The sequence below is a fragment of the Zonotrichia leucophrys genome, chromosome 4A (genome assembly GCF_028769735.1).
Source record: "Zonotrichia leucophrys gambelii isolate GWCS_2022_RI chromosome 4A, RI_Zleu_2.0, whole genome shotgun sequence".
NCBI classification, from domain to species: domain Eukaryota; kingdom Metazoa; phylum Chordata; class Aves; order Passeriformes; family Passerellidae; genus Zonotrichia; species Zonotrichia leucophrys.
In genome coordinates, this window is record NC_088174.1 from 9,576,605 (window position 1) to 9,600,306 (window position 23,702).

Consider the following 23,702-nt stretch of genomic DNA (forward strand, 5'->3'; position numbering starts at 1 on the left):
ATTCTTTGTAGTATGGGTAGTTCCTGTTTTAAAACCAGTTTGAACATGGAGACAGAAAGGGAAGGGATGGTAGCAGGATCGCATTCAAAGAGCTCAGAAGCTCACACACACTGTCCACCTTCCTGCTGAGAAAGGTCAGGGCTCAGCCAGGCAGCTCAGGGATTTTTATTGAGGGGTCCTGAAAACCTCCAAGGACAGAAACTGCACAATCTCTTTGGGCCCCCATTCCCCTCCTCGGCTGTCAGTCCCATGCCCTCAATCTGTCAACTGATCTTACCTTGCCTGCTTCCCAGTGATGGAAAATTCAGACTGAGAGTGATGTGATGAACCTTGTTCTGCTTTGTTTTGTGAGTAGGTTTATATACTATGCAGAATAAATGCATGAGCTTTCATTAATTAGAGTACTCCACAGAGAACTGGGGAGTTGTTTGTTTCCGAAAAGATAGATAAAAGCTGAAAATCTGTAGCTAGAGCCTTTGACAGCTGGCTAGAGCCTGGAGACAGCTGGCTCTGGCAAGGGGATTTTGGATGTTAGAAAAGGTGCCCCTTCCTTTAATTTCTTTAAGGGAGAGGTTTTAGTGGTTGAATTGTCTGAATTTTAAATAGATATTCAACAAAGGTTATGTTGTCCCAGCAGGTTTTTCTAGATAGCATTTTCTGCTGTTCCTCTCTCTAGAATTTGTCACTCTTTCAGAATGCAGACAACCTCAGTAGTCTGAGGTCTCTGTGAAAATGCTCTGAAGTACAATTATTGACAATATTGATGTTTTAATTGTTCTCATTAAGTTCTTAAGACTTTGCTGCATTAAGAAAGTGTGGAAAGCTCCAAGGCATTTTTTCAGACTTAAAAAACTAGTCTATTAACGTTTGGTTCCAAACTGAATGTTCTCTTCATAATAAGACATTTAAATACAAATGTACTTCCATGTGCATATACTATATGCATACAAATAATATTTAAAACTAAAAGGATAAAAATACTTAGGGTTTCCTCAGTCCCTTGAAGAAGGCTGTGCTAAGTCAAGAGTTGTTTGAAAGCAGTTTTGATTTTTTGCAAGTCATAGCTATTTGTTCTGGCTCACTTCTGCCTAAGGGGCAGCTCTCAGCATATCCAGGGCTATTTTCTTCACCTCTATCACAAACATTGATTTTTTTTGTGGTTCAGCAGCAGATTTGTGTATTTCTACATTAAAAAATGTTCGTATAGATATTTTATATATTCCTATATTCACTTCAAGTGATTTGAACACGTGACAGGCAGGTAGCACACTGGGTTGGAGAAACTCCACTGTTCTTAATAAGTACCTCCACAAACAGCCCTCCTGTGTGTGCTTGTGGACATATCTCCTGTACTGTATTTCTACAGCAAATTACCTGGGTTGGGAAGCTCTGGGTTACATCTTTAAACCAATTCCCTGACAGCATGATTCTGCTCTCAGTGCCACCATCCCGAATTAGTTTTCCCAGGCAAAATTCAAATAGTAAACACCATTCTATGCAGGGTATTGTAGTCAAAACATATAAATCCCATCAATGGAGGTGAACTTGTGTGGTACTTGACCACTCAACACCAAGAGCTATTGCCATTTTGTGATGGACAAAAAAAAAATCCATAACTTTAGTGTGTACTGCAGTGTCGCCTCTCCTTGGCTTGTGATTATCATCTGCAAGTAACATTTCTGCTAAGCACTCAGTTTATGTGCCCCACATCACTTACAGATTATCAAGGTTTCAAGAGAAAACAGACAACACAGAGATGAAATTATGCTGTGCTGGCAAAGATGGACGAGGTGATCTAAAAAGACCTTTTACATTTCTAATTACATTGATCTTATTAGTTATATATTTAAATCTAAGCAAATATATGAAAGCAGTGACTGAAGAAGATAATATAACATTCTTGTTCAGTTAAAAACTATCTTTTCTTGTTAATCTTTTCCTTGGAGCTGAATAGAAAAGCATAATTTGAAGTCTAAACTAGGAAAATCCTTTGATCAGAGGACAGTAGCTAGGCTGCTGCTCTTGGAAAGAGGTATCAGGGCTCTCCTGGAGAAGTGGGAGCATTTGCTTGTCCTACCATGCTTAGACATTAGTGCTGAAGCCTTGGCTACCACCTAGCCCTGACCCATGAGATGTAAGTGCAGAACACAGGGCAGTCACACAGAATCACAGAAATTCTAGGTTGGAAGAGATCTTTAAGATCATCGAGTCCAACCCATGTTCTAACACCTCAACTAGATCATGGCACCAAGTGCCACATCCAGTCTTCTTTTAAACTCTTCGAGGGATGGTGACTCTACCACCTCCCTGGGTAGATGATTCCAGTATTTGACCACTCTTTCTGTAAAATACTTCCTCCTTAATTCTAGCCTGTATCTCCCTTGACGCAGCTTGAGACTGTGTCCTCTTGTTCTGTCTGTTGTTGCCTGGAAAAAGAGACCAACCCCCAGCTCACCACAGCCACCCTTCAGGAAGTTGAAGAGGGTGATAAGGTCACCCCTGAGTCTCCTTTTCTCCAGTCCATGCAGGAAGCTGGAGCTCCTGTCTCTCTGCTCAGGACAGCGCAGGCTGCCCAGCTGGGAGGGCGATGTTTGAGCAGCTGGGTCTCCCTGGCTCAGCCCCTGCCCCACTCTGCTCCCCCCGACGGTGACCCTGCAGTTCTTGATCCAGGAGTGAAGCCCAAAAGCTCCTGCTCCTCAGCAGGGATTCCCTAAGCTCTCCACTTTGGGCTTGGCTTTCATGTTTTCCTATGGGCTTGGTGATCTTAAGGGCCTTTTCCAACCTAAATGATTCGAAGGTTCTGTGTCTCAAGTGGTGACAAGAAAAAATGATTAATTTCCCATCAATCTGAAACCACATTAGATTTTGCTTCATGTCATGCTGGAATTAATGACTCTTGCTGAATTGCTTTACAGGCACAGGGCTATTCCCCACCCAAGCATGCACAAAAAAAGTCCTGAGAGCTGAGCAATTAACTCCTGTCTACAGCTTACCTAGAGATGAAGCAGTGATTACTCATATATATCCTAAAATATTCCCCATGCATTCATGTCTTTAAGAAGGGATTTTTTTTTACTGACTTGCCATTTTGCAAGCTTAATGGAATGGAGTTGAAACTTTAAAATTAAAAACAAATGTCCTGGTTTTGAACAATAGTAATGGAATAGCCTGTTGGGTGACTTTGCCCCAGAGGGTCTGTGTTCAAAGAAAAGTGACAGCAGCAAGCTCAGGCAGCAGAATAATCCTATCAGCAGAACATTCAAATTATTTTATAATGAAATAAAATTTGCAACTTATATAGAAGCAGCAGATGCTTTAAGACCTCCAAATTCACTGCCCCTGAATATATGCAGAATTACAATGACAAAAGGTGGCAAATGTTGAAATTTTAATGACACCCACTGCACTTGTAATCATGTAAATTCCATTACTACTGAAAAAAAGTTTACATGACTGTTCTAAGCAGTAATGATTTGCAGTATCATACTTTTATGCTATTTTTCTATCTTTATTCTATTCTATTTCAGGTTAATTAAATCCTGATGTTATTAACAGGTATTCTAGTAAAATCAAGAATTGAGAAATGGTATTAATTTATTCTTAGAGTATTTCAGCTGAGGCATGTGGAGGAGCATACTGAATAGTTTTGTTTGGATTTTGCCATGCAAATAAATACATATTAGAGCATTTTAATTAATTGACCAAACAATATGACTTTATAATATTTTAAGTTTTACATTTGAGATCATATAAAAAGACCAGGAAGGTTTCAGGTAGGTTTGTCAACATCCAATTGACTTTAGCACTTCATTTTAGGGTGAATGTAAACAATAGTTTTCACCTTTTTTCATCAAATTTCTATTTATATGAAAATAAGAATTAACATCTACTGTTGCTGCAGTAAAGAATGAGAGCCTTTTGAAAGCTGTATCTGAAGAATTCTGTAACTAAGAAATGTTTGAGGAGACTGAGTAATGACCTTAAGTTTTGTAAAGGTATAGAGGTTGTCTCATCAGAAAAGTGAGAGGTCTGTCCATTAGAGTTTACAGTTTGCATATTTAATTAAAAACATTAACATAGAACTGTTCCCTCACTCTATTGCTCTGCTGTGTGCATGTGTGTGTGCAAGAAATCCAGCATTTCCAGGCTTGCTAAGGAAGCACAGGCTCAATTTTTGCTGCTGCAATTAGGGCTGAGCATAAGAATGTAAAATATGGAGGTAATCCTCTGTTATTTTCTATTAATTAGCCACAAGCTAAATGTGCTTTTTCTAAGCTTACTTACCAAGAGAACAATGAAAACATACTAGCTGCAATAAATGTGTAGATTTAAAAGCAAAGTGCTCTTGACTATATTAATATTACTTTTATTAATGTTGAATTATGTTTGCAAGAATATATTTTTTGTTTTTAATATTACTTTGAACATCAGGAATGCCACATTGAATGACACAGGCAACAAAAAAGATTTTAGTAAAAAAATACTAATAACTCTTCTTTTACCTTATTATGTTTCATTTTTAGAAAAGTAAAAGGCCCACCCCTCCCTTATCCTCCTTGAGTGCCCTTTAAATCAGGACACCGTTGACACTTTGTTTCCAATTAACAGTAAAAACCTTCTTTGATCCCTTGACTTTTTTATGAGATGAATTTATATTTTCTAGACTAACATGCATGACAACATAATTCTCCACACTCATTAATATTCAACTTCTTTGCTTTAATGAGGGAAACGAAGAGGAATGGAATGTCATCTGCTTATCTAAAGCAGCAAGGGCTTTGCTAATATTCACACACAAAACATCCCCATTTAAATAACATTAAAATTGTGACACATTTGGCCAAAACCAGGTCATTCAAAGTTAAGCCAGACACACTCGGAGCTGAAATTGATCTCTATGCAGGGTCTCCCAATGTAAAACGTTGGTAAATCTGTGTTTCTACTCGATTTTTTCATATTTTTGAGGTATGATCTGTGGAAAGATTAGTAGGTTTATTACAATGAAATAATGAACCTCTGGCATCTGCTGATTCCAATGTGATTCACTGTTGTGCTTCCCATAAACCTTAAAGGGATCCCTAGAGCTGAGAATAGGCACAACTCCTTATTCCAGCTGTGGTTTTGACCCTAAATATCTCTATGGCAGAACTTCAAAAAGAAATCCACATTTTTGTTCTGAATCCATTGAAACTTAATTGATATTAATATAATTCCAAATTTTGCTAAGTTTTACTACTACAACTGAGTTCAAATAAAGCATATGTATATCCTGTATTCATTCTCAAGTGGCACAAAAATTTGCATTCAGAATTTTGCATCTAGTTTGAATGCCAGACAATTCTTGCCAAATTTAATGTGAAATTTTCTTTTGGAATACTTGAATTAAATTGAAAGTGTACTCTCCTTCCCCGTTTCCTGTTTCTAACTATTAACAGATTTTATAGTACAAGAATATTAACTTTACGTGATATGAGTACTTAAAGCTCCAGCTTAGAAGGCAGAGTATCTAAAAATATCTCCTAGTTACTTCTTAAAATAGCTACTCACAGTCTATTTAAAGTTGTGCACTAATACCTCAGTAATATTTTAATAACATTTCTAATAACTTGAGTTACTTTTGCACTTCTAGAGTACTTTCTGTTTTGGTACATGATTGTGTAATTTTTTTCATGACTTTGAGAATTTTTTGGCACAGAGTATTATGGATCTTTGCAAAGAAATAGAGATCTATACCTGTAATACTTTTTAGTGCATGATGGAAACTCTTAGGTCAATAGCATTACCACTAAAATGGAAAATGCTGTACAGAATGTCCAGAAAAAGTCTCCATCAGCAGCAAGCTTGAAAACCTGAAAACAGACGTGACACTATTAGTATACACATGGACTTTAGAGAAATGCACAAAGATTTCAGTCAGCTAAGGATAAAATAAAATGGTGTTGAGATATAGCTGGATAAAAAAGAAATAAATAAGAGTTAAGTCTTCATATCCTATCCGAGATTTTTTAGTGAGCTGGACTTGAAAGAAGTTTCTTTTAAAAAGCATTCTGTATTTAAACAATGTATAAAAAAAGAAATTTTTTTTTCCTTTGTGGTATATTATTTAGATCAGTCCCTTTTGCAGCAATTTTCCTTTTATTGGATGCACTTCACCTTATGATCTTGATATCAGCTTCTGATAACAGCAAAATCTGAATGTTTCTGGAAAAAAATTATATACAGATTGTTAGTGGAATCATAGTTTTTCAAGTACTTTGAAAACTTGTCAGGTCACTCATTTTCTCTTTATAAGCTTTTCTGTACAGCTGACATTTTTAGTGTTGCAATGTTGGAATCTTATGAACAGTTGTGACCAAATCCTGCACTTTCCACAATGGCTGAAGTGAATTCAAGCACATTAGCCATTGAATGGTGCACTGAAATGCAGTCCCTGAAATGTCATCTGATGGATGGCAGTCTGAAGGACAGCCTGAAAGTCTCTCAGGAAAGAGACTTTCTGAAGGACAGACTGAGAGCAGCTGGGGAGAGGCTGAGGGCATGGCCTGGTGTGTGCTGCAGGTGGGGCTTCCCTGTGTGTGAGAGCATCACCCTGCCTCCTCAGCAGTGACTTGTGAAGGGTTTTGGGCTGCACCTGGGCTGCTGGGATAGGGGAGAGGTGAGAAAGAACACGAGATAGGAAGTGGAGAGATGGGAGTGGAGGGGGAGGAGATTGCAGGAGATTCCACTGTACCTGTCCTGATCATGTCACCCATGGGATTTTCATCTCTGTCCATGGAGATCCACTTCTCTCAAACAATAAATGTAAAGCAAGGCATCAAATGGCAGCAAGTTAGTTGCACATCTCATGCCTGTAGGGTTGGTTGAGATTGTCTTCAGTCCCAAGACACTCTTCTACTGTGCTCATTACACAGCAAAAATGGGGCCTTAATTTGGGGTGACTCAGAGGCCAGCCACAGATAATGCTGTGCAAATATATTGCTGCAAAGCAACTATTCAATATGTTCATCTTTTAACTCAGGGTTGCAGTGTTATATTTTCCATGAGGATGACAAATTTGGGGGTGGGGGGAGAGAAGTAGATGTAACAAATAGATTTTAAAATTAGACTTATCAATATGCTGTGAATACTGGATTACATCCACTCAGTAAGAGCAAAGGCATACAGATCAGAATTCTTAGATAACAAAAAGGAATAAACTGAGTATAGTAATGGAAAGATATTCACTTCTCAATATTCATTGCTGCTATATCAAGCTAAAGGACTTATTTATATTTATAGATTGAAGCATATCTCAGATGATATAGTAATCTAAAGTTTTAGTGCTGTGAGAGAAGTCTATATTCTCAGCACCAAAAGATCTGCTGGCTTGAGGAGCAGATATGGCATTGGAGTTTTCTCAGTGCTACCATGCCATGACCTTCAAGTGTCATTATTTTGAAAACTGGATAAAGTTTCTTTCTGTTCCCTTCTATATCTTTGCCTCCTTCTCAGAGCTGCTAATGAAGCTTTCTCTTAATAGTAGTTACTATGGTATTAGTGATGTGGATATATTCATCACCAAGCATTGCTGTGATATAATTGGCTGTGGCCAGATGGGGCACGTGCAGTGAAAATTATGTTTATTTGACTACAGCTGAAGACCAGCACCAAGACTTAATCATTTTCTTTACATGGTACAATCTAAGCCATTTAATTTAATAGTCAGTTATTTGTCTACCACAGAGTAGAAAGAAGTGTAAAGGCAGTCCATGCCACCGCTGAGAAGCAGCTTTTATGGACAGGATGTTGTTGCTGGAGCTGGAGGTAGAGGGGAGGCACACTGTTCCTGCCATCTGCATGGCTTCAGCTGCACTTATGTCTGATGTCAGCACGGGGCTGCTGTTCTGTATTTGAAATGTCCTCTGGATAAAAATTTCCATCACAGCTGCCTTAACCAATTGACAGAACATTCTGTCTGAAGGTGCGGATGTGTGGCTCCCAGAGCAGAGATGGATAGCTGCTATCAGTACTAGAAGAAAATGAGCCTGTCTGCCAACCATAAACTGAAACATGTTCTCACGATCAAAGGTGAGAAACTTTCACCCTTAGGAAGGAGGAGACTCCTTTTTTTTCATACTGATTTCCTGTTCTGATGTAGACTACATACCTGAACACACACACTATTGAGAGCCTCATGGAAATAGATTTTAATAACTTGTATTGTAAAGACATCTTCTTTCAATGGCTCTCAGAGAATAGTGGGAAATCCTGGAATAAGCAGATTAATGTCTGTAGAACATTAAAGAATAAAACAGCCCATACTTTCCAACAGATAGCTGCCATTATAAACCTCTCCTTGTTTATTTTGCTTTTTCTTTTGTCTGTCATATCAGAGCAAGCCTTTGAAAATATGGAGTAAATATGACTCAGAGTAGCAGAGCACTTGACAGAGCTACTGAAGCTCTTTGGTGGCAGTAGAACTACTCACAGCACGAGTGAGACACAGGTTAAACACATCTGTTCTGAGGATACTGCAGATCAGCATTATTTTTCAAGAGGACTGAAGATGCAAGGCAAACCTTTGTTCAAAAGCTAAAGGGAAACTTTGATACATGCAAGAATTTCACTTAAAAAGCCACCACTGTTTTGGTGAGCTGTACAATTTATTATGCACCGTTTATCAACCTAGGAGTGTATCCAGGTCATTACAAATTTGACGTTTGCTTACTCAGTGATACTGCTTCCTGTACCTATTTATTTTTGTGACAAAAATAATTTTCCTGCTGTGTTTCTCCCAGTCAGACCAACAAAAACTGAAGAAACTGAACTGAATTTTATTTTTGGGCTTGTATCAGTTGCAATTTTTGATGAATTCTTTTACAGTTAATTCATAGCTGAAGAGCAAGACAAAGGCCAGAATTCTAGACAAAATACAGAAACTCAGAGAATGAAAATCTATGATTTAAAGATGTTTGTATAATCTCTTCTCAAAACATAGACCTTCATTTACAGTTCTGCAATCTCCTTCCAAAGTAAAAGCCTTAGTAACAGTCACATCCAGATGCTATCTTAAAATTTTTAATTACAAAGTATTTCCTTCTATACAATGTCCCTTAAGGGAAGATAAAATTTGTGATATAATTCAAAACATTGGTATTATAAAATCAATAAATTATGTCATTTTCTTACTTGACATCTTTCACTAGATTATGAGATTTTATGTTGATCTTAACTTAATTTTGACCCTGATAAACAGGCAACATTTAAAAAAAAATTACAATGAAGTAGGGTAATCTGGAATCACAGTGGCAAGATATAAAATGCCCCAGTGTTACTTAAGGAATCATTTTTCATTGTCTTACATTCTCAGATACACAAATTGAAGAAACTCCCCCAAAGCATAAACCAGCCCAAGCAAACAATGTAAGATGAGGTTTTCTGAGATTTACCTGCTCTCTACTGGCCTTTATCTACTCACCTGCAAACAAGGCTCAGTGCTTGTGGATATGTTGCTATCGAATTTGTAGGTTCTAGGTTAGTGAAATGAGAGGATATTGTTTTCTGTCATTCAATCAAGTTATTCCATTGACTTAACAGAATTTGTATGATTACAATTCCTCTAGTGTTTCATGAAAGCAGAATAATTTACACTGTAGTAATATATTCAGCCATGGTTGACAACAGCATTGAATAAAGTGCTGCTTCCTTTAACTGAGGTATCAAAAAGAACCAGAAAGGGCAAAAGAAAAGGGAAAAGTAAATAAAATTATGCCTCATGCAAAGAGAAAGCTCTTGATGAAAGGAAAATAAATTTTGAAATTGTGACAACTGAATAGGAAAGCACAGTAGAATCAGATGAATCAGAACACCCTGGGCAAAACATCCACAGTGTGTACTCCTTAAAGAAAACTCTACTGAAATAAAGGAGCAGATAAAGAGCTGTAAGAATCAAAGCACATATTAAGTATGCTGAAAACCATTTACAGAACAGGAATCCTAATTCAAAACAAGTGCATTTGCTATTTATCAAACTGCTCAAAAAAAAGGACATTTTTTAGTTAAAACATTAATGCTCCAAGATGATACATATACAGCAGAAAGATAAATATGTGCCCGTTCTTTATCAGAATTTCATCTGACTTCTAAGAAAGAAACTTGACTGGAAAACTGGCGGGATACAGAGCTAAACTTTTCCCCTAGAATTACCACAGTAAAATACAGACAAACTGTAGAGGCAACTAGGGTTGTCATATGTCTAATTTCCTTTGTCTTCTACTTCCATAGCAGTGTGTGAAAATATGAAGGTAACACAGAAGTTCCTCAGGACCCTAACATCTGTACATTGTTATTAGTAAAGTACAAAAAAACCTGGTTTTCTCTGCCATCCCATTTATAACAGAATTGCTTCCTAGCTCAGCCTCTGTTACTAATTCTAAATGAATGTTGTCAAATTGCAAAGTGCATATTGTTGTCAGTATAACCTGTTATTACACGCTAATGCTGTGTGTTAATGAAGTGTTAAATATCCAGAGCTGCCAACACCTTGATCCAAGGGAATATGAACACTATGAAATAGATGTGATACATGGCTGAAATGATAAAAATTACTGATCATTGCTAGAATGAATTTTTAATATAAATTAGGTATATATTTCTAAATTAAGATATCTAAATAATCTAAAGGGCCAGATCTTGGCTTCTATCTCTCTACATTAATTTCTTGTAATTCTCTTTCTTTAGGGTTCAATCCTCCAAAGTGGTGCAGCTATATTGAAAAGCCTGCACGCTCTTGCTTTGTACTTGATAATAATAGTGTTCAACACTTTGTAAGCTCATGTCTTGAATAATCAAACTTATTGATATCAGTAGCCTTATTCAATATTTAAAATTACAGTTTAGAAATGTACTCATTTTTCATGTGAAGAAAGGAATATGATGAAAGTCTACAGGGCAGTGATGTGCCTCAGAAATCATTCTACTGAAATGAATTACTTTTTTGACTGAGTAACTTCAGAAGGCATTCACATCAATATGGTTTATAACACGTGGAAAGGAAAATTGACAAGAATTCTTTGGAAAATAGAAGCAGTACTTTCTCACCACTTCATAAACACTGAAATATACATTCTTTTATGTAAGGATGAGTGAAGGGGTTGAGATGTTCCTTGCCATTCAGCCTTTTTAAGGAATCAATCTTACTGAAAACCACAAAGATGCAAAGGTATCAAATGTAAAAGGAAATGACATTGTTGAGTGTGGACTGTGCTGTCACAGACACAGGAGCACATTAGGACAAGCAATACTACTTTTATTAGTAGCTGTCCTTTCTAGGAGATTGCTTAACTCAGCCCATTTAACAACCTGTTCCTTGCTTTTACTTTTCAAAATGCATTGACATTTGCCCTTCTTATTTCTGGATGCAGCCAAACAAATCCAATAGACTGGGTCCAAGTATGGAAAACAGCAGTGTCATAAAGCTTAATTTCAATAACAAGCTTCAGCAGCTCAGAAAATGCAAACTCTTCATTCCTCTTACAATGGAAAGAAGTATCATTTAGCCTCTAACAAGGAAAGAGGTAATGAGATAAAGATTTAATGCTTGTGTTTAAAGGAGGCCTGTGTGAGATTATCAACTGGAGCAAAAGTTTGGTTTTGTTTGGTGGGCTTTCGAAGGGGTTTTTTGGGTCACATCTGAAAGTAAAAATTTAAATTTCTTGAATATAGATTACTAAAAATTTCTTTTAAAAAGAATAGTATATTGGTGCAAAAAAATTTGTGCAGTAAGCATTATGTACCTGTCTTCATGCAGCTAAATATCAAAAGTTATGTAACGTTATTACATTTTTCTCTTCTGTTCTTCCACACAATAACTATGGGGATTTTTCACATTCCCATGACATACTTTTCATTAATAGAGACTAATGTTCTTTGTGTCAGTGCTGTTCAAACAGAAGAAAAAAACAAGGTCTGGAATATGGTCCAGCTGCCAAACTGGGAGCAGGACCTAATAATTTGTGTAGATCTAACTTAGTGCTTGATTCCTAAGTCAGTGACTCTGAAACAGTGCCATAAGAGTCTTTAGTTATTTTTTGCATTACTCCCACATCATCAGCCAGTGAGGAAGCAGGAGCTGCAAGGTAGCTCAGACTTCTTCCTATTTCCCCTCAGCCAAGATTGATTCCAGCACCTCTGGCTGCAGTAACTCCTTTGACCCTTGCAGTCTGCATTCCATCAGTTCTGCTCCTCCTGCTTTTTATCTCCAGCAAGGATGAGGGAATAGGAAGAATGTCAGCAGTGAATCCAAAAGTCTGAAAGCCATCACATTGAGTTGCAGTTACTGAGAGGCTTGGCTAGTTGTCACTTTTATTAGTTTTGAGAAAAAATAAATGTCTGTAATTCTTTGCTCTCCATGACCACTGAGACTTTTATGGAACAGAAGCTTTTTCTGCATTTGATAGGTTATCCAGCAAAAGAATAATTACCTCTGATGAGCTCTCTGAAGAAAAAAGTTACCTTTTTGTGACAAATATGTAAAATTATCAAACAACAGAGAATTGTGGCATTTATAGTAATGCAAGATCTTTGAAAGGGGGAAAATAAATAATGCATTTAAATCTGCAAAATATTATCTTCAGCTGTAAAAATTTGGTGAGATAGATACTATTTAGCTATGTTGCATGGCAAAGCACAGCTTTAAGAAGTATTACTGCACTTTTCCATTTATCTTTCAACTCTGCCTATATTTCATTATTATTTCTACTCATGACTCATAGTATTTCTACATTTTTCTACTAAGATTGACATATCTCATTTATTTTCACACCAGAAACCTTTCCTATGCATTTCCACAGCCAGATACTAGTTTCTTTTAAATACTATTAGGCTTAAGGCCCTATTTTTCCAAATTCTAAAATTCAAAGCTCAAACTACATCCCACCAGTAGACCACAGGATATGTAATAATATTTCCATATCAAGTTAAGGCTCCCTATTATGTCTGTGTGTATATATATATAAATCTAAACATATATGTGGGCTGATCAGTTTGCAAACAACTGAACTGCACATAATTCACTCATTTATAAACAGACTTTTCATCCAGTCATTGGTTTTTATACCAAATATTATGTGAGATTGTTTGAAACTGATTCTCCTCTTCCCATCCAATACACAAACAACTTAGAGAAGCCTTAGGTGAAAGAAGCATGAAGGAACTCTCTTGTGCTTTTGTTCTCATTCCCATGAGAATGATTGTGTTTCTGATCCATTGCTGCACAGTGAAAGTTCAAATTAAAGATTTTGCACTTAGGATGAATAACAGAAACATTAAAATTTACTTCAAGTATAGCAAAACTGTAACTTACTGTCCTATATCCCCATGTGTTATTCAGTCAGGTTTACATACTCAATACATTTTCCCAAAGGCTATTGCAGATTTACAGTGCATTCTGCTTTCCTGAAGTACTTGCTTGTCTACAAAGTAGTACTGATAAAAATTAGATATCAAACAAATGGGATGGGTGTCAGAAACTTATAAATAATGAACTGAATGCTAGTTTAGTAATAAATATTACAGAAAAGACCAATAGGCTCCAAAAGTGTATTTCCCATATAGCTGCTTATTTAAAGTGCAAGGGTGTGATGCTGTTTAGGAGGCTGAATTATATGTATCTGGATTTCTAATTAGTCCAGCTATTAACCTTTTCTCCAGTTTCTCTCTTTGGTGATATACTGTACTATAAATTCCATAAGAGATTACCTTGCAGAAAATATGGTTTTTCATAAATGCCCCATGCATATTTCATCATCACTTTTAATTTATTTATTCTCCATCTGATTCTCTACTGTCTCATACTGATGCAGTTTTACCTGTGCAAGATGAATATGAACAGAATTTTGTAGTCACTTAAAGAAAATATGCCCTTTTTTTTCTTATTTTTTGCCTTTTTTTTTTTTTAATGAATATGGATTACAGAGCTTGCAAAGGGTTGAGGCAGCTCAGAACTTCAGGTGTGGAGTAATGTACCTAGCAGAAATTGCAGGCAGACCTAAGGCATTAAATTACTGTGTAACAAAATTATCAAGTCTTATTCCCCCTGAGCCCACAGCTGCCCAAGCAGGAGCGTGTGTGCATATATATCTATATATTTGTGTATACACACACATATATACACAAATATATACATCTATGCAAAGATCTCTGCAGGTCATCAAGATTTCTCCACCCAGATCTCTAAATGGGTTATTTTTAAAGAAGTGGCATCAGAACCTTCTGCTCAGAGCTGATGAAAGCCAGTAAATGGGTGCCCATTAATGCTGCATTAGCATTGGAAAACTGCTGCACTTCACAAAAGCCTGCCAGAACACAACCCAGGCTGGACTCTTAAAATGGCTGCACATGTATTTGTAATTTCCCATCCATTCAGAAGGTCAAAAAAGGAGAGATCAAATTATCTAACTCTTCACAGGAACTTCTGAAAAACCAAACACAATGTTGTTGTGCTGGAGCAGTTTCAAACATATCTGTAAACTCAAAATGCTTGTTTTAAAGATATTTTAATTAATTGTTCTGTTACTTCATATCTTTAGAACAGTAGGTTGATGTCTATAGGGATTTCAAAAGTCAAAACTGACAGTACATATTTAACTATCATAACCACCCAGCAATTACATTTAGCTTCTGCATTCTCATCTAACTAGCCCTGCAATCTAGGAACTTCTCTGCATATTGGGATTTCTGTTAAAGTTAGTATTAATGAAATAGAGTTTTAAATTTCCCTAGGCTCAATCTAGACATTAAGAATATAAATGTAAATTAGCAAAGGAGAGCAAGCAGCCTTGAATACTAACATTTTCATCCACGAACTTTTAGTTAAAAATGTGCTACAGAATGAGGGATCCAGCCTTCTGCAACTGGCATGCTCAAATTCCATTAATAATTATCAGAATATTTCTATAATTGTCTGTGTGCTTTCTATAGCACTGTAAGACTCAGACACCCTCCAGTTACAGATTATTACTGTCTGTCTGATAAATAATTCCTGTCCAATTCCATTTTGACTTAAAACTGCTTCTAAAAAGATTCTTTTCTGCTTAAAAAAAAATCCAGTTATAGAACAAATGTGACCACAATATTCTACTTATTTCACTTTTTACTGGCAAGACAAATCTTGCAAATTCATTGCCTTTTCCTGACATTTTTATAGCCACCTGCAGTGCTTATTTTCATTGCAGTGTATTTTGTATGATCATGGGTGTCCACACTCTGTTTTCCTTGACTCTCTATCCCAATCACCACTGACAGTATGTTCTGATGGTAAGCAAGTGAAAAAAGATAAATAGTGAGAATTACTTCAAACTATTGACATGGTTGGTAGTGAAGCACCAATTCTAGTTATAAAACCTGAGATTTTTATACTTGAAGAATGGCTCCTTTTAAAACTTTTCACAGTGATTAAACACTCACTAGTTGTTATGACCAGCTGCATAATCTAACTCTTTACCCACTCAGAATCAATAATCTCTTTCAATATATGCTGATAGCAATGACCATAACTAGAAGACATTAAGGGCTGGAAGGACAATGATGACATAAACCTCACTTGAGGTGCTGAAAAAATGTTTGTGTTTTTTGTGGCTATTCAGGAGTATTATCTCATTGGAACAATTGGGTTGAATAAATTAAAAGGAATAGTTTGTTATAAATAGAGTGATTGTGAATGCTTTATATGAAAGTATTTTTATCCTGTTTTCTTTTGGTGTAATGAAAAAAGTGATCAATCACAGAACTAAAAAATAAGCTGGAAGGGATCTCAAGAAATTTTTGATCTTACTTCCACTGGGAGCCTCGACCTTTCAAGTCTGAATATTCCCAAAGATAAGACCCCTCCAGGCAACATGTTCTAGTATTTCCATGGTGAAAACATTTCTCATAATATCTAGCTGTAATTTCTCATGTGTGCCTGTTGCCTTTTTCCTGTCCCATCCTGCTGAACTCACTCCAGAAAGTTGCTGTCTGCCTTGTACGAGGGGAGCTCTAACCCATCTGTCAGGTGTGGACTCAGACATCCTGCGGAGAGGCACAGCACGGCTTCCCCACCTGCTGCACGCAGCCTGGCCTGCTGTCTTTCAGGGATATTTTGCTGATTCTTGTTCAGTTTGTTCCTCAGGATTCCCAGGTGCTCCTGCTGTCCTGCCTCACCTCTGCGCTGTACAGGCTCGTGACTCCTCTGCACTCACCTGCAGGGCTTGGTCTGACCCTGACTGAACTTCCTGAGGGTCCTGTGAGCCCTGGGCTGTGCAGGAGCCACCCCTCTCCTCCTGGTGTTATTCACAAATTTGCACTCTTGCCCACTGTTCAGGCTGTTAATAAAGGCATTATATGTTCTTCTGACATCAATAGAAGATAAGCAATCTGACAGGTATCTATGTGGATGGATGAAATGGTTGATTGCTGTGTATTCCTGTTTTTCCAAAAGGAACCATATGAATTGACAATGTTTTAAAAGATTAAAAACCTTCTCAATGAATCTTGAATAAAGAAGTATATATAGATTTTCCTGAACACCTGCATGATAATGATGCAAGCCTCAGAAGAGTTTGTGTGAAATACGTCTTGATTTACTACCTAAAAAAAACCCCATATCCATCAGTTTCAACATGCAGCTTTTGTGGGAGTAATTTGAGAGATTTTGCTAACAAATACAAAGTTGAAAAAAAATTGAATTCCCTTGTAAAAATTTGAAATTCTCTATTTGCTCTAGTGCAAGTGATGCTAAGGGATGAAGATATCTGAAAATTTCTACACCAACCTTCGTCATTTTCAATAAGTATTCCAGAAATTTGCTAATGGATTGTATCCTAAGCTTTGGGTCATTTAGTTTGTTTCATTTGGGTTGAATTTCTGTTCTGATTTTCTTTGGTTGGTTTTATCTCATAGATAATGTATTTTTTAGCACAACATCCTTTTTTATGTTACTTATTGATTTTCTGACAGTTTCAGCCTCAGTTCTGAAGACAATTCAATGTCTTCGTATCAAGTGAATTTTGGGTACAATATTTGAAGTTGCTAGAGAACAGTAGCAAATTAGTCCAGTATGACTCTCAATTACCTTTGCTATATGACAATTAGGATACTAGGCCATACATTTTATTGCAATTTCTTACAAAAGTGAAGATGAACAAGAAAATTCAAGGCATCACAATTGTCAGTGAGATGCCTCTTAAAAACCATTTGGTTTAAAAGCATTTGTCATAATTTAAAAGACATTTTTTGCAAGCTTGCCTCCTAGGAAGCACTTGGGAGTCTAAGTAAAATTTGAATGTTTATGTTTTAAAGCACTTTTAATGCAAGAAATCTGTGTATAATTATCTCTAATTAGTCATCTCTTCCACTGAGACTTATACTAAGCATTTAGTTTTTCTCTACAGTAGCTATTTCCCAGGTTTCTTTAATAACTAGGACTGTCTGACAAGCTGAACTCAGGATCAGATTTCAAACTCATGTTATTCCATTCTACCTGTTGCTTCAGGACATTTCTTAATGAGGCCAGAGTTACTTTCATGTCTAATTAAGCTGAAGAGATTAAGATATTTAGGTCTTGTTTTTGTATACTCTCCTAAGGGAAAAGTAAATACATAAGCAACAGAGATCAGCAGAAATACAAGAAAGAAGAAAAGCAGCAGGAACACAGGGGATTATTATGTAATATAAGGGAACAGGAAAAGGCTGGGTAGATTATCCGTCCTAAAGTATGTTCACTTGCCTCAAAAAATATTGCACTGAACTGTGAGTTCTCCCTAACATGATAATATGTATTTATCAGATGAACCTAAAAGAGAAATATGGAAGAAGGGACTTTATGTCTTTATAAAATATATCTGAAAACAGATCCTGATTAGGATTTCCTATTTGTATAATAAACTGGAAGGTAACCATGAGACTGATGAAACAATGTATCCAAAATACTCTATTAAAACATGCCTTTGTTTTTCATGTTCCTTATCTTCTCCAGTGTCAGCTTTCAATGCAATGAGAAGTTTATTATTTCATTTGGGAAAGAAACGATCCCTGTTTTATGGAAGCTTAATCTCTCTTCAGAAGTGCTTTACCTTAGTTCCACCCTAATGGGCAAGTGGATAGACTCAAACCTCTTTTAGAATGCATTCATATTCCAGAGTACACATTTCAATTGAATATTTTTCAACAATGTTTTTTAATAGTCATCCTTCTTAGTAAAAGGTTCCTCAAATCTTCTCGGTTAGGTACAGCTTTCTGCAGTACCAAAGAAGTTCCCTCTAAAGGCAGCAAAGCATTTAAACTAATCTTTTCATAACTCCTGCTCCTTTCAATTACCTGGCAGTATATTATTTATGCATTTTGCATGTTGCTTCACGTGAATTTATGGGGTTTTCTCAATCTTTTCTTAAGATCTGAAAATATATGGATGCTCTTACATCTTTTTTGCCTGTTTATTCATGACCTAGAATTAATTTTTATTTGGGTCTTGGAGGGAAGCTGGCAGATCCAACTGGTCTGTTTGGAGGGTTCTGGAGTTCAAACCAAAATAATGAAGAAAAAAGTTCTCTATGTCAGTTGGAAATTGATTTTTTTTCTCCCAGTTTATAAAAAAAAGAAAAACCAAGAGTTTAACTTTAAACAAAATGTTTTATCTTGATAGATAATATTTCTTATAATTAACTGAAGGCAAATGAAGCCGCTGGTGCTGCAGGTACACACCGGCGGCCACCACCCAAGCCAGGCTTCCTGGGAAGTGGCGAACCAGCCCCGGTGCCAGGAGCATCAGCACCACCTTGTGTTCGTGGGATGGGAAAATCAGCCCGGAACGCGCCTCCCCGGGCACCCACACCGCCGCGCTGCCTCTGCTCCCCACAGCAAGCTAACCAAGGAGCCATATTTGGGAGAAAGATGCATAATTTTTGCTACTGTAAGTTTAGAATAATCGATATATCCAAGTACATGAGAATTTATCAGGAAACTCGCTTGCATTTTTGGTGAATGCGTTAGCAGCCGCAGCACATGAGCAGCCCAACTATTGCCAGATTTTTTCAGTAGGCATCTTGCAACAAGATAGCTTAGAGGTGAATTTTGTGAGAATGTTTGCAGTTATTTACAGGAGTTCTTTCTGAATGTGAGACATGACACTGTAAAACCTATTCTTTTCTTTGAAAATTTAAAAAGGGAACAAAGGAGACCGGTGTCATGTAGTGATGGAGAGCCTTGAGAGAGAGTCAGTGTCATGTTTGGATTCCTCTTTCATAGCCTGTAAACATCCTACAAGGCAGTGCTGCTTCCTTCAGTCTTTTGCACAGTAGAAGCTGTTCTGTAAACAAATCTATTTCTGGTACATTTTTTCCACCAACTTGACTATGAAAATGCATCAGTTTTTATTTCTTTTTCAAAAAAAAATCCACTTCTCTCTATCCACTTGGTTCTGGGAGTACAGTTTCTGGAAAGAAATATCCCACCAGAAATTACAGTTACTTCTCTTTTAGTTCTACAATATGAAGTACAGTATCTTGCAGAAATTCTGGGACAAAACCTTTTCAAGAACTGGTAATAATATGGGAGAGCAATTTCATAGTCAGTTTTCTACACCTCAGTGTATTTAGCCTAGCTTCACAAAAGTAAGGTCTTCCATCTGAGAATGAAACAGAATAGCAACTGTCCCTACTTTCTGGCCCCTTCTTTTGGTCCAGAAATTAAAAACTTCTGATTGGTGTTTCACAGCTCACTTTCACATTTCTCATCTTTAAAAATTTGAATGTTCCCAGACTAAGTGCAAGACTGTGTGTCTGTACCTCACTTTAGTGCAATGTATCAATTTTCAGTACACACATAACTAGAAAAACATATAACGGCATGGTATGCTGATAAGTGTTAAAAAATTGATCCTGATTCTCTTTTACCCTTCAGTTAGTGCATCATTACAGAGAATTTGCATTGGGGACAGTTAGACTTCTGTTTTGATCATATATTACATCCACGCCTCATGCACTTCTATCAGACTGATGTAAGGTATCATTTTAAAAAATTGACATTTTCCAAACCCACTGTGCAAACTCTGCATGAAGGATCAGTCTCATTAGTTTTATCAAGTATAAACCTGGGTTTTTAGAAAAAATGCAACCTTGTGTGGTATGGTTGGGACTCCATGTTGATGTACACCACAGGCTCTCCCTCAACAGTGTCCTTTTAGAGGTTGACAATGTCTCTAATGTCCTTGTAATTTTTCTCCCTCTTCCAAAAGGGGCAGGGCACTGTTATTAGTGCTACTCAGTCCCTTCTGTCACTTTCTGTCAGACAGCTGGGATCTCAATGCCCTTTATATTTGAGTAGTTTACTAGCAGTATTAAGGGACTCACTGTAAATATTCCATCACCTTTCTGAAATAGTTTTTTTCTGTTGAAAAGACAGAAAGAAACTAAGTCTTTCCAGTACCTTACAGGGCAATAAGAGAGCTGTAATAGAAACTTTTAAAAGGACATGGAGTGACAGGACAGGGGGAATAGCTTCAAGCTGCCTAAAGACAGGTTTAGATGAGGTATTAAGAGGACCTTCTTTGCTGTGAGGGTGGTGAGGCACTGGCACAGCTTGCCCAGGGGGCTGTGAATGCCCCATCCCTGGAGTGTTCAAGGTCAGACTGGATGGAGCTCTCAACAACCTGGTTTAGTGAAAGGTGACTCTGTACGTGGCAGAGGGTTGGAATGAAATGGTCTTTAAAGGTCCCTTCCAACAAAAACTGTTCCATGATTCTATGGAGTTGAACCTTGTATTTTGTGTATTAGCATTGTGATCTGGCTGACCTCTTGCCTCAGTGTTTTGAAGCCTGCTAACTGTAAGGAGTAATTTCCACAAATGGCAAATCAAACAACCACTTCAACTATTTAGGGAAGTGTCTTATGTCTCACAGTCGTCAGGAAAGCAGTCTAGTATAAACCAGAAAAATTCCCCAGAATTTCAGAGAAATTTTTGAGGAATTTATCTGAAACAACAGATGCACAAAGAGGAACTTTCAGCATCATTCTCAGAAGCACAGGCTGACAGAACTTTGGTGAAAGGTGATAATCCTACCCCAGGTGGGTTGAAAAGTTCCTCTTCAGCTGTGAGACCAGCAGCTTTGTCTCAGGTCTCAACTCAGATTGTTGCAATGCAGTCAATGATCTTTATTCCCCCAGGAGGAAAATTTAAAACCAGTGCTTCAGCATATCTCAGCAGGTAGAGACAATGACTCACTCAGGAGGCTCATCTGAACTTGAGTGAGCCAAAAGGTGTCAAGCCAGTCCTCAGCATCAGTGCTGCAGTGATGAGTGCTGCACCTGTGCACTCGAGATACCATCCCCTGCTACTTACAGAGAAAATCTCCACTGCAGAGCTGTAATGCTATATGAACCTACCTGTGTAAGAAAACTCCATTTGGCACCAGCATTTCTAGCAATATTTTACTTGCTGCTTTCTTTTAAACTAGATTAGCAGGCTTGGCTGTGAAATCTGAGGGTCAGAATTCTTTTTTCTAAATGCATTTAGGTTTGATGCACTTAAGGACTCTTGTTTCTAGGTATAAAAATATTCATCCTGATCCTTGGAAAGCTCTTTATCTGTATCTGTTCCTTCCACTGGAGCATTTCCCTTTAACTCTTATTGTCCCACTCTTATTATCCCACAGGATGTCCACTGGGATATGCTCCTATTTCTGTTGGAACTTGCATGTAACACCCAAAATTTCAGACTTTCTTCTGCATCTTTTTAATGGATGAATACGTGGTATCTGCATGGTTCTCCAAGCAGATCTTTTGAGTTTCCCTAACTCATTAGGGAACATCCATGGGTATCTGAAATTTTCACATATATATAGATATACATCAGACACTCCACTTGGTACCTGGCAACAATTTTCCACTGCTGAGTTGAGCCACCTTATTTCATTTTCCTCAGCAGAGGCTGAAGAGACAGAGGTAGAACTGAACATCCACCTCCAATGATTATCTTTTTATGCTTTCCCTTGATGAGGCTGCCATCTTTTTATGACTACTATATGTTAATGACTACAACAGGCAATTCTATAGGATTGCAAGAAGAAGAATTATTATAATTTGTGTTCCTTGTCTGCCCACAGCAGACCAATATTTACTTGACTTTGGTACTATCTTAAAACCTGGAATCCAGATGGGTCAGCTGTCTTGCTGTATGTTTCTGTGACTAACATGGTGACTTCATTCAAGACCTTTTTCTTTCTTTGGTTTTGAGTTATATCCATGTTCAATCCATGATGTCTAATTTTTGAGTTAAAGAATGACAAATGTTAAAGTCTGTCCAGAGAGAGAAGAAACCAAAACAAACATGCCCACTGGGAAGGAAATTTACATTTTACTTTAGGCTCAGAAGAACTCAGACTGATCTATACTGCTGATCTTTACTACACCTACCAGGACTAAATCACAGAAATTTGAGAGGACTGTTTTGGCTTAAAATAACTTCTAGAAATAGTTAATGATGAAGACTGTTCAACAGCTTCAAGGTTCATGAGAAATAGATTTGGTTACTTCTGGCTTTTCTGGGCTTCCTGTGAAAGTAATGTATTGAATATCAGATTATGTTACCTAATTTATTATTTTTTTATTTATGCATTCCAAGATATTACATAGGTACCTTGAAGATGTTATTTTATCCAAATACATATGTAAACACCATAAATTGTTTGAATGATGTACGTTCTGGGGCACAGCACAGAGTAAACAAAAGGACTCCACTTTGGGTGGTCCATGCAGAAACTTACGAAAGACTTATAGAAACTTACAAAGAAGTAACAGCAATAGTGAATTGCACGCTTTTTTCACAATGTTTTCCTGGGACTAAATGCACAAGACAAATGATGTAAATAACCTCAGTGATTTTTAGGAATTGATAGATACGTGTATGCAGTATCCATGTGAACGCAGACCAGGATGGAGGCAGACTGATGAGCCAGGTCCAGCCTCACAGGCACACCTTTTCCAGTTCCTTGCATTTCTTCAGCACAATAAAATTTTTACGAATAAGTGCTGCTGCAGAATTAGCTGTTATGAAAAGAGCAGGTGGTAATAACTTTTACACCTTGTATGCCTTCTTGAGTATAAACCGTGTAGAAATGATGAAATTATAGAGATCATCACCAGCTGAAGTTCCCCTCCGCTAAGACCAGGGACTCTTAATTGAGGTGGCCACCGGAGATCCCCACTTTAATAAACTCAGATCGCGAAAGGAAGGCTGCTGAAGCACCTTGTATAAATCAGCGTCCCTCTCCCACGCCTTGATTCCACTATCAGTCCGATTTCCCGAGCAAAGTAAATTATTTAGGTGTTTGCGCTACATCCCAAGGCAGAGGCCCGCCGGTGCGGCGTTCTTTCCTCCCTTTCCCCGGGACGAGCGGCGAGCCGGGGCAGCATCCCTCCCCGAGGCGAGCGCAGCCGCCTCACCTGCCCGCAGACTTGCCGAACTCTGCCCGAATCCTGCACGGCCACGGGCGGGGCCGCCTCAGCCGCCGCCGCCCGGTCCCTCCCCCGGCCCGCGCCCCCTCATTCCCTCCCTCCCGCCCGCCGCGGGGCAGCCCCGGCGCCGCTCGCGCCCCCTCAGCCCTCGCCCGCCGAGGTCGGCGCGAGGCGGCTCGAGGCGCGGCGGCGGGCAAGGCGCCTGCGCAGCTCTCCCGGGCATGCTCATTAACAGCG

The 23,702-nt window shown here is 37.9% G+C and overlaps 1 protein-coding gene across 2 annotated transcripts in view; it reads left to right on the forward strand.

Annotated features, from left to right (window-relative positions):
* The window catches only part of TENM1 (teneurin transmembrane protein 1), a 774,924-nt gene that overhangs the window by 444,461 nt on the left and 306,761 nt on the right, over nucleotides 1–23,702 (forward strand). The gene's annotated exons all lie outside the window — the stretch shown is intronic.